Here is an 11,547-nt window from a genome sequence, read left to right on the forward strand (position 1 = left end):
TCAAATATTGCATCGATGGTATCAGTGCCGTCAAGCTGTGGAAAAATTTGGCTTAGATGTCTCAGCAGTGCAAGGATTGACTACAGACCCCCCTCCAGACTATGTTCAGGTGAAAATTGTCACCCCAAAACCTTCCTTAAATGAACCTTCAGCTCCTTTGGAAGATAATAAATCTTTTGCCTCTCCACAGCCAGTGTACACCCCCATAAGAAAAATATTGGAAGATCAATTAGAAAAAAAAGGGGGGGGACTATATAGACCAAATCGCTAATATGCTTTCTATCTGTCCAGTGCATGCCATGGGACAATTAGACCAGAACAGAGCTCAAATCGTGGAATATCGCCCTCTTTCCTATGCAATTTTAACAGAACTTAGAAAAGGAATTAGAGATATGGGGCTGGGAAATACCTATGCGCAAGGAATGTTAGAAGCCCCGATGAGAAATTATATCCTAGTTCCCAAAGATTGGAAAACTACCTTTTGTATGTTGCTTACTCCCACACAGTATGTAGTTTGGGAAAGCGAGTTTAGACATCCATGTGCTGTGCGTGCCAAGCATTCTGGGAGGGGCTTATACTCCTGAGCAATTGTATGGATTTGGTAATTTTGCCCCAGTAGATGCTCAGGTTGTTTTACCAGCTGCTACTTTACAAATTTCTTCAGAATGCGCTTATCGAGCATTGTCAAAGGTGCCGGTTTCTGGCAAACCGCATCAAGCCTTCTCTAACATTAGGCAGAAGGCTAATGAGCCGTATCCTGATTTTATTAACAGATTACAGGATGCTTTACGACGACAGATTGATAACCCTGAGGCTCAGCATGAGATCTTGATGAAATTGGCAAAGGAAAATGCCACTTCCGAATGTCAAAGAGCAATTATTGGTTTGGGAACTAACCCAGGTTTGGCAGAAATGATTAAAGCATGTCAAGATGTAGGAACCGCTTCCTATCAAACTAATTTATTGGCGGCTGCTTTATCTCAAGGCAGCAAGCCTCAAGGGAAGTGTTTTAATTGTGGCAAGCCTGGTCATTATAAAAGGGAATGTCCTCAGTTGGGATGCGCTCCCCTAATCCTCAAGGAGTGAAATTAAAACCAAAAACAAAATGCCTGAAGTGTCGAAAGGGTTATCATTGGGCAAAAGATTGTTGGTCGGGAAACGGCTGATCGGGCCGGTCTCTGGCCCCAGTCCAAACAGAGACTGCAAACCAACAATAGCAAGCAATACCTGCTGCTACAAAAGGTATTGATTTGATATTGCAGGAGGAAGCGAATTTTAAATTTCCTGGGGAGGTTCAAGTAATTCCATCACAATTATTGGGGCCCCTGCCACAAAATTATGTAGGGCTTGTCCTCCCCCGATCTAGCATGGGCAAAAAAGGTATTTTTGTTATTCCTGGAGTAATAGTTTCGGACTATACTGGTATTATTTATGTTCAATTGTAGACCAATTTTCCTCAAATTTTGCCCATTTACTCCAGCCCTGCTCAACTCCTACATTTGCCTGGCAGGGGGAAAGCCAAAGGAGAGAGGGGAAGGAGGCTTCAGTTCCACTGATCCGGCCACTTCCATTATAGCTGCCGTCACTACCCCGACCATGTTTCAACAGCCCCACCAGATCACTGTGTTGCAGGGTAAGCCCTTTGAGGGAATTTTGGACACTGGAGTGGATGTTTCTGTGATTGCTGCTGGGCAGTGGCCTGACTCTTGGCCAACGGAGCCCTGTCCAAGTCTGTGGGGCATGGGAGGTCGTCAGCGTGCATGTCAAAGTGCGCAGTTTATTTCAGCCCATTTACCTAATTCAGATTTGATCATTCAGGTCTGTCCTTTTATATTAGATATTCATGTCAGCCTTTGGGGACGTGACGTGCTCAGTAAATTGGGAGCCACCCTCACTTTGGAAGACTGAGACTACTGCTCTTCCGTTGAATTGGTTAGTTAAAGAGCCAGTGTGGATTGATCAATGGCCCATGTCACACGAAAAATTGATGGCTCTCCAGCAGTTAGTCAGTGATCAGCTTCTGGCTGGTCATATTGTCCCTTCTAACAGCCCATGGAATACTCCCGTTTTTGTCATAAAAAAGAAAAATGAACGGTGGAGTTTTTTATATGATTTAAGAGCCATAAATTTGTGTATTCATCCTATTGGCCTTTACAATGTGGAACACCTAATCCTAATTTGATTCCTCAAGATCGTGAAGTTATGGTAATTGGTTTAAAGGACTACTTTTTCTCTATTCCTTTATATTCCTCTGATCAAGAAAATTTTGCATTTACTATACCTGCAGTGAATCATTCAGAATGTAATAAATGTTATCATTGGACAGTTTCACCCCAGGGAATGTTGAAAGTCCCACATTATGTCAGCTTTATGTTGCTGCAGCATTAGCTCCTTTTCGCAAACATCATCCATTGGTTTTGGTTTTTCATTATATGGATATCTTAATTGGAGCCCCAAAGATACAATCAAACTGGCTTTCTGAATTAAAAGATGATTTAAATGTCTATGGCTTACAGATTGCTCCAGAGAAAGTGCAGTTACATTCTCCTTATCTTTATTTAGTGCATAAAATGTTACAATCTTATTCTACTCCAGCTTTTCCTCGTTTGAAGTTGCCTAAAGTTATTTCCTTGGTTCATTTGCAACAATTGCTAGGCACTCTTAATTGGGTTCGTCCATATTTTTCTTTACCTACACATTTACTTAGTCCATTATTTGATTTATTGACTAAAGGAAAACAGCCTGAAGATCTTATTGCAGTTCCACCTGTTGCTCTTGCTACGGTAGAACAGATTAATGATATTTTAAGTACTCAGTTTGTAGATCGCATTCCACACAGAAATTGTCACTAAACTCTTTTGATATTTCCTACTAATAAATTGCCTACAGGAATATTAGCTGTATTAGAAAAAAAAAGAAAGTATATTGTATTGAATGGCTTTATTTACCTCATACCCTATCCCAAAATGTCTTACCATTTATCCAAGCTATTGCTGAAATAATAACTTTAGGACGAACTCGAGCTTGTTGGAGAAATGGGACTGATCTAATGAACATTATTCTTCCTATTCCGAAATCTGCCTTTCAATTTTATTTTCAGACTAATTTGACTCTTCAATGTGCTTTGACTGATTATGTAGGCTGTATTGCATATCATTTGCCTAAAGATCCTAGGTTTTCTTGCTTAATGACTTCCTCCTTTCCTGTTCTTTCATTATTATCTCCTTTTCCATTGCCCCAAGCTTCTACTGTTTTTTTCAGATGGTGGAAGAACAAGGGGAGCAATTGCTTATAAAAACCCTCATGATGATACCTGGAAAGTGTCCTACACTGCAGTACAATCCTCACCTCAACGTTCAGAATTGGCTGCTGCTATTCTAGCTTTTCAAACTTTTTCTCAACAACCTTTCAATTTAATTTCTGACTCTCACTATGTATGTCAATTTTTAATCTTCCAGGTGCCTACATCACGCCCAGGATTGATCCTAATCTCATGGCTTTGTTTTTTTAACTTTGCAGCAACTGCTACAGAATCGAAAGCAGTTCTACTATGTGTCTCACATATGTAGTCATTCTCCTCTTCCTGGACCACTTTCTGAAGGTAATAGTCTTGCTGATGCCGCAGTTCATATTTTACCTGCTTTATTTTCAGATCCTTTTTTCAGTCATTCCTTTTTCCATCAGAATGCTAGGGGATTGGCTCAAGCTTGTCATATTCCACTGGAGCAAGCTAAGCAAATTGTTTTATCTTGTCCCCAGTGCTCTGGGACTTCACACTCAGGGGACACATGAGTTAATCCTCGTGAGTTTGCCTCTAATCAACTTTGGCAAATGGATGTTACCCATGTTCCTTCTTTGGCTCCCTGGAAATATATTCATTTATCTATTGATAGATAATAACTCAGGAGTTATTTGGGCTACCCCCCAGCAAGGGGAAACAGCTAATCATGTTATTTCCCATCTTTTTTCAGCCATTACAGCATTGGGCAAGCCCTCTTCTTTAAAAACTGATAACGGGCCAGCTTATTGTTCATCGGTTTTTTTGCCATTCTGTACTACCTGGAATACTGTCCTGAATCATGGTCTTCCCTATAATTTCACAGGGCAGGCTATTGTGGAACGTGCTCACCGGTCCTTTAAGGACTGTCTCCAAAAACAATTAAAAGGGGAAGGTTCTTCTCAGGTTTCCAATTTATCATGGGTAACACAACAGGTTCATAAAGTTTTATTTACCTTAAACCAATTGAATGTCTCTATTCAAAAGTTGACCGCTTACCAGAGACACTTTCAACAGAAGACCAAATTACCTCCCCCTCTAGTATATTATCGGGCCTTGCCAGACAAAACATGGCTAGGGCCAGTTCCTCTAATTACTTGGGGGCGAGGCTATGCTGCTGTGTTTACTCCTACAGGACCTTTGTGGGTTCCAGCTCGTTGTGCCTGACCAGCCAAGGATGTCGTGGCACCAGGCCCCGAATCCAGTTCCAGAGATGAACAGGATGAACCTATAACCGGCACCATGTCCAATCTGATCCCATCGTGCCAGTCGTCCAGTGACGTGGGGAGATGTGAAGAATTTGACTGCCAAAGCACATGTGGTGTTACAACAGCAGCAAGTAGAACAAAAACCCGAGAATTTATGTGCTGCCATTTTTGTGGTTTTAACTGCAAATTCCTTAGCCATCATTTGCTTATGTTTGATTGTTTACATCTGTCCTTTGGCATCAGCAGCTGTCATTCCACCTAAACACTCACTTGAACAACAAATGAAGCAAAACCTATGGGTACAATTGGCTAACATCACACAAAATGATGCTTTTTGTTTATCTGAAGCTTATGATATGGAAAATTTGCTTTCTACATGTTTAATTCCTGTATGCCCTCCTTCTGCTGTGGTTCAAGACTTTACTGGTTTAGGTAGATATCTATAAAATGGGATCTTGGTGGGAAAGCTTTTGGGCTTGGTTACCCACAGGTTTAATGAGAAATATTCTACGCTATGCAGTCATTATTTGTGCTATTTTAATTAGTGGATGCTGCTTTGTTCAACGTCTCCCTTCCCTTTGCAACATATGTATCACCGCTTTTCACCCTAAACCCCCTCCTACTTTGTCTCAGAATGAAGTATATGCCTTGTATAAACAACTGCAAGCTTGTTCTTCTAATGATTGCAATCTCTTTATTAACTCTTATGATTATTCTTTGTCTGATAAAAAATAAAAAAATAAAAAAGAGTGAGAGGTAGTGGCAAGAAAAGTCCTGTAGATGGCAGTAGTAGCAGAAAACTGTACTATAGTTCCTAAACGGGCCTCTTTCCCTCATCTCACTCTCGGACTGGTGAGTCCCGAACTAATAATTATGTAACCTTGTATTTATCAACCAGATGTTACAAAGTTGTCACGAGCAGGCATATGATTCCACCTTCTAAAATCATTATATTTCTCAAGGATTGGTTAAAAGTTTCACCAATGCTACATCTATTCTCTAAATGTAACCAATCCCAACACTGTATCTATGCTACCTTTTGTCTTCTGTAAAAAGTAATATAAAAGGTAATAAATACCGCCCAGGCGGTCAGACATCTTTGGACACTGAAATGACTGGTCTCTGAATCCCACAGGCTGCAATTAGGAATAGTATATGGGATTATGATATAAAACAAAATTCCAAATACTTTTAACATTGGGCAGAGTTCAAGGGTGCTGATTGCCATTAGAAGACAGGCAACACTAGAGTTAAATGGCATTAACTTAGAAATGGCACCAAACTCCATAGCTCTGGTTGACCTTCCCCAGCAATCTCTGGAGACAAGAGACCACGTTGAAGGACAGCAGAAGTCAATTTCGTGGGTGTTGAACTCTCTTCCCTAGCATCACTTTCTGGACTTGCCCTGACAGGAAGGAAGCACCACAACCACAACAGAACAATGACTCAAGGGGTGTGTGTGTAATTTTTACTAACATGTTTTATTCCAGCCTCTCCTCTGCAGTTGGAGCCCAGAAAAAGTTCAGGATCCCAAGAGGATAAATTGCTCCTCACTTTAATTATGACCATCTGGATCGTTGAGACCTGTGATGCTATATGTCCAGTTTTTGACTTTGATGTAGGTATCAGATTGAAGCCATAAGCAAAGGCTCTTGTATCAGAAAAGGATAAATTCCTTGGACGAAGCTCTCTGGGACCACGTTTTGGGACTGGTAGAGGCTCTACTCTTGATTGTACCTTTCTCTCCTTTGCAGATGAAACTGACTGATTCTCTGTTTAGATCAGGAAAGCCACTGGCACTTCTCAGAGTCTTTTTATTTTTCCAACTGTTCCTGTTGTTTGTGTTAGAAACAGGAAGTGGATTGATTAATGCCATGAATTATGGACCTCCCGCTTCTGCTTCTTCTGCTTCTGGTGTCCCCATCAGTCTGTGGAAAGCTGAGAAGGAAATGCCCATTGAGTTTGGAGCACCAGGATGGAAACAGTTCATGGAGCTATTACAGGCCAGGAGACCCATCTCATTGGTGTGGTCATAACTCAAGCATTTGTTTCACCTATAACATGTCTTTCAACAACCCTCCTTCGAAACTTTCTTCTTCATAAGTCATGCAATTCTAACACTCTCCTTTTCTTCTTATTTCACTTATTTTTGTACCACAGGACCAGTCTAATTTCCTGAATGATTTTTATTTCCACGGCTTCCCTCTTTTGCCTTACTTTGTGGAAGAGAGTAAAATCCAAAGACGGAGTTTAAAAAAACCTGAAGGAAATCCAGATGATTTTCCTTTCTCAGTTCATTCCTGAGTTCATCACTTGAATAATTACCTTTGTTTAAGTAGTGATTGAAACAATTGTAGTTGCCTCTCTCATTTGCATAATTGATCATTGGATTTGGATCAATGTTGGACTAAGGCTTAGTAGGCTTGCGCAGGATTATATATTTTTAAAATATTTGTTGTTGCTGTTAACTATAATAACATGAATATTGTTTTTACAATAGGAATACTTATGCTCGAACAAATACCCCAACATTAATTTTTGCTGTTCAAATTGTCCACAAGAATTCCCAGCTCCTGCACAATCTCACCCTGGGCTACAACATCCTTGACAACCATTTGAGCCCTTTACACACTTCAGATGCCTTGCTGGACATTCTTTCCTCTGGAGAAGCCAATGTCCCCAACTATGGCTGTGGGAGGAAGGACAACCTCCTGGCTCTGATTGTTAAAGCTGCCAGGGACATCTCCATCCAGATGTCAATGTTTGTAGGCACCTACAAAGTCCCACAGGTTTGTGTGTGTTTTTCTCTATCTGTGAGTGGGGTGGTGGGGATGAACAACAGATCCAATATCTTCATAGAATTCAAGAGCTGTTTCTCAGAATATTAGGGAACATATAAACTATGTTTTAGTCTATTATGTTCATTCTTCAAATTCACCATTAAAGGCCTGAAGAGCCATAAGATCCCTGTAGAGGATTTTCTACTGAATATTCCACTATTGAAAAACTATCCAGGTTTTGAGGTCCTCCATTAGCATGTTCATTTTCACATATCAATAATATCTGCCTTATCCAATTGGAATCAAGTTGGCAATAGTCCTGTCTATGTATAAAAAAATATTCAGACTACAGGATCTGAAGAGTATCTTTGGGATGGATAAAAGGAGTTCAGCTCCTGTCCTCAGAAGTAAGTTGTTAATTTACACAATTTCTGCTTTGTATAAATTCAGGGTATATAATTATTGGTTTAAAATTAAAGCGTTAAACAGACATAGCCCCAAAACAGACAAAATTTCAATTAAAGACTTATTGGATTGTACAACTGTCAATTTCTGTTAGCAGTTGTGGTCTCTTAGTCTCTTGTACATCTAGAGAAGAAGCTGAAAAATTGTTCCACAAAGAATTTGGGATATAGAAGCTGAGAAAGAGATTTCAGTACTCAAAAATAGCATATAATACAGCCCTATATCTTAGATCCAAACATTTTATCTGACATCTGCTAATTTGAATCTAATTGCTGGGATTTTAGGGGTAATACAGTAATTTACATTGCATTTTTAATTGTTTTTTATTTAATATGATTTTGCTTTCCATTTTTATATACAGTCTTGTTAATAGTCTGTCTTAAATATTTTAAACAATGACAGTGAATATGCAAAAGAAATAAAATATTTAATTTTACATATAATTACTGCAGCGAGGATAGCGCTTGCACAATGTCGGAAGGGTGATCGGATGCCAGTAGAAAACTTGATAATCCAAAAAGTCTACGATTGCGCTGAAATGGATAAACTTACCCTAATATTAAAAGAAAAGGAAGACTCAAAATATTGTACAATCTGGGAAAACTGGCATAATTGGATAAATAATAGAAACCAGCGAATAAATGAATAAGGAAGGAAGATTATAAAGAGGTTATAGTAGGAGTATTGAAATGTATTAGAATATTGTTTGATAAGAAAGCACAGTCTAACTAATTTGTAATGTATGTTTTTTGTTTTTCTTTCATTTTAAACAAAATGCTTTGTATTTTGTATATATCTTTTTAATGTTTAATAAAGTTTTTCTGTTAATTTTTTTAAAAAATATGATTAAGGGACAAACTATTCTAATAAATTCATCACAACAAAATTGAGTTTGTCAATAACTAATATTCGGAGTTGATCTGGACCACATTATAACATACTATTTTCATTACTTTTTCAGATCACTGCTAGAATTCCTTCAGAGGCTCTGAGTGATAAAAGGAGATTCCCCTTTTTCCACCCATTGCTCCCCAAAGAAGGATTCCACTACCCAGCAATCGTCCAGCTGCTCCTCCATTTCAGATGGAGCCTGATTGGCCTCTTTGCTTCAGACACAGAGAATGGAGATAATTTCATGAGGATTTTCCCTCCTATGCTTGTCAGGAATGGAATTTGCGCTGTTATATTACAACGATTCACAACAACTGGACATAAAGCATTCCTCAGGGAAGCCCTCTCTAAGTGGAGACAAGTCAACGTCTTTGTTCACTTCAGGGAATATGATTCCATCTGGGACAGAATTCTTCCTTTCCATGTGGCATTTATGCATTTCCCAGGACCCATTGAAGGGAAAGTCTGGATCCTCACAAATCTTGCAGGGTATCCAATAAAGACGGACATACTTCTCAAATACATCCATAGTATTTGGAACTTTGCTTATCTGAGAACAAAAAGGCCAACAGATGCTGCCTTTGAACCCTATTTCTTTGTAGAAGATCAGTTTCAAGATCATTATTTCCGCTGTTCCCTTTCCAAGCATATCTTTTCTGTCAAAGGCTGAAGAAGATGCACCCAGAAAGCCCCACTGGAGACCCAGGAGAAAAGCAACAGGAAACGTATCATAACTAACTGTCATTGCTACAGTTTCATTCAGACTTTGGCCCAGGTCATGAATGCCGCCTATTCCTCCAGATCGAGGAGGGGAAGGAAGGAGGGAGAAAAGCGTTTGGGGGCTCTGAAGCTGCAGCCATGGCAGGTCTGGGGTCCCGATAGGGATCCATTAATCTGAGATCCTTTTGGCGAAGGAATCCGGAGGAGAAGGAGGGGAACATCTCAACCTTCTTGTGCTGCAAAAGGTCAACCGATTTGCACCATCTAATTGCTCCTGTCTGACGCTCCGGAATAACAGGGAGCAGATCTGAAGTTTCTGTCTAGCCTCTGTTGGAAGAAATCTCCTTCTGGGTTCAGTTCCAAGTGGGGAAGAAAGACGCTGGAAACATGGTGACTGCTTGGAAGATGGTTTAATGGTGGACAGGAGCACATGCCTTGGTTGAGGAAAGAAGGGCTGAGATGCTGAGAGTGCAATTGTTTTATGCCCTCTGTTATGATTTGAATTTGAGCTTGTATTCTGATCGGTTGTCAGACTTCCATGGGGCCATGCAGGGCCAACTCTATAGGCTGTCCTGAGTCCCAGGCTTGGTTGAGCCTGCCTGGATGGTGATGTAATGAAAGGGCTTTGGGCAATTCCTATTATAGCTTTACCTGGAGTAGATCTTTGTTATGTAAAATAGACTGGCCTAGGCCAGAGTAATGGTCCATTAGCAAAGGTGGGAGGGGGGCTGAGTTTCAGCCTCTCTGAGCTTCTACTTTTCTTTTTAAGGGAAATATTCTGCCTTTTTAGTATGTCCTAAATTATTTCATTTTCCTAGGAGAGGGGAGGGTTTTAACTCCCAATACCTCTTTCAGTCATTGGAAGAGTGTTGAATCCTCCCTTGTCCAACTGAGAGATGTTGTAAGTTGGAGATGCTGCTCTCATAATCTCCTCCTTGTCTTCTCTCAAGACTCAGTTTCAGGTTGCAGTCAAGTACGATTTTGAGATTGTTTTCATAAACATGTATTTATTTGCCAATAACTCAAGATGGCAAATGTCTCCAACACAGCTTCCTCCTTCAACCCATCCACTTTTATTACAGTCACAGACCAGCATTATAAATAATAATAATAATTGTTCTATCGCCAGAACAAAGCAGACTCGAAGACCGGAGTTGAATTCAGCTCTTTATTAACTGTCAGTAACTTCAACTAAAGTTGAGCCGCGGCAGCCCTTTTTATAGCGGCTACACCCCTCCTCTCTTGGTTTGCTCCAACGTTACGTGACGTAGTCGCGCAAGTAGGCGGGGCTTTTGTGAGTCCTTGTTGACCTGCACAGTTCAGTCTCTGCGTTGGCCTCCGCCGGTTCGGACAGGCCTGCTGTCCTTCCTGCTCTTCTCTCTGGAACCTCCTGGAAGGGTGACTCAGCCATGCCGCTCCCGCCGTGCCTTGTAGGGTTGGTTGGATGGTCTCCGTTGTTCCTTTGCAAGGTGTGCGGGCAGGTAGAGTTGGCTTGGCTGCTTCTTTCCTGGTTCTCCTTCAGCTCTCCTCTTCCGGATTCGTCTAATTATAAGTAATTTTTATTTTTTTCTGGATTTTCAGCTTCTGGTTGGTGGTTTGTAACTGGAGGGTCCAGTGGCTATACCATTGCGTCCAGTGGCTATACCATTGCGTCTCTTTGCTGAATGGGTGTTGCCCACCATGAAACTGGGATGAAAAAGGCAGAGTTTGACCATGAAAATTGGGCAAGTGAACTTGGATTGTTCTTGGCACAAACAAGTGATGGATTTCTCCAAGAAGTTCTAGCTTTGTGGTCTTTGGAGCCAACCAAGGAATAAGGCAGAAAGACAACAGGCAGCTGATAGAAAAAAGCAGAAGGGCCTAGAATGGCAAAATGACCATGTGTGAGATTTAGTATGTGTTCAACTTACTGCACATTCCAAAAAGATAAAATATGAGCGGACCAATGACAAGATAGATGTCCATGCTTGAAGCAAAAAAAAAAAAAAAATCCCCAAGGCTTTGTGTATATCTGGATGTCCTTCTGGTGTTGTGATGGTCAGATAGGGCTCACAGTTTAGGAGCAGACTGAGCTCACTTTCAAAGGTTCCCCTAAAACTTGTGTGTTCTCAATATACACAGCAAACACACCCACACAATATGTCCCCTTCCCAAGAATGGGGACAGACCCACCATGGTGCACTCAAAATAGAAAGGGATCAGGATA

The 11,547-nt window shown here is 40.6% G+C and overlaps 1 long non-coding RNA gene across 1 annotated transcript; it reads left to right on the forward strand.

The window, feature by feature from the left end:
* Positions 1-6,553: 6,553 nt before the first annotated feature.
* On the forward strand, positions 6,554-9,674 carry LOC148130099 (uncharacterized). The gene is made up of 2 exons (XR_015750254.1): positions 6,554-7,274; positions 8,692-9,674. It is a non-coding gene; the product is annotated as an uncharacterized LOC148130099 (long non-coding RNA).
* The last annotated feature ends 1,873 nt before the right edge of the window (positions 9,675-11,547 follow it).

This window comes from Notechis scutatus, chromosome 6, assembly GCF_049901735.1.
Source record: "Notechis scutatus isolate UNSWTSFEM ecotype Mainland chromosome 6, rNotScu1.2, whole genome shotgun sequence".
NCBI lineage: Eukaryota > Metazoa > Chordata > Lepidosauria > Squamata > Elapidae > Notechis > Notechis scutatus.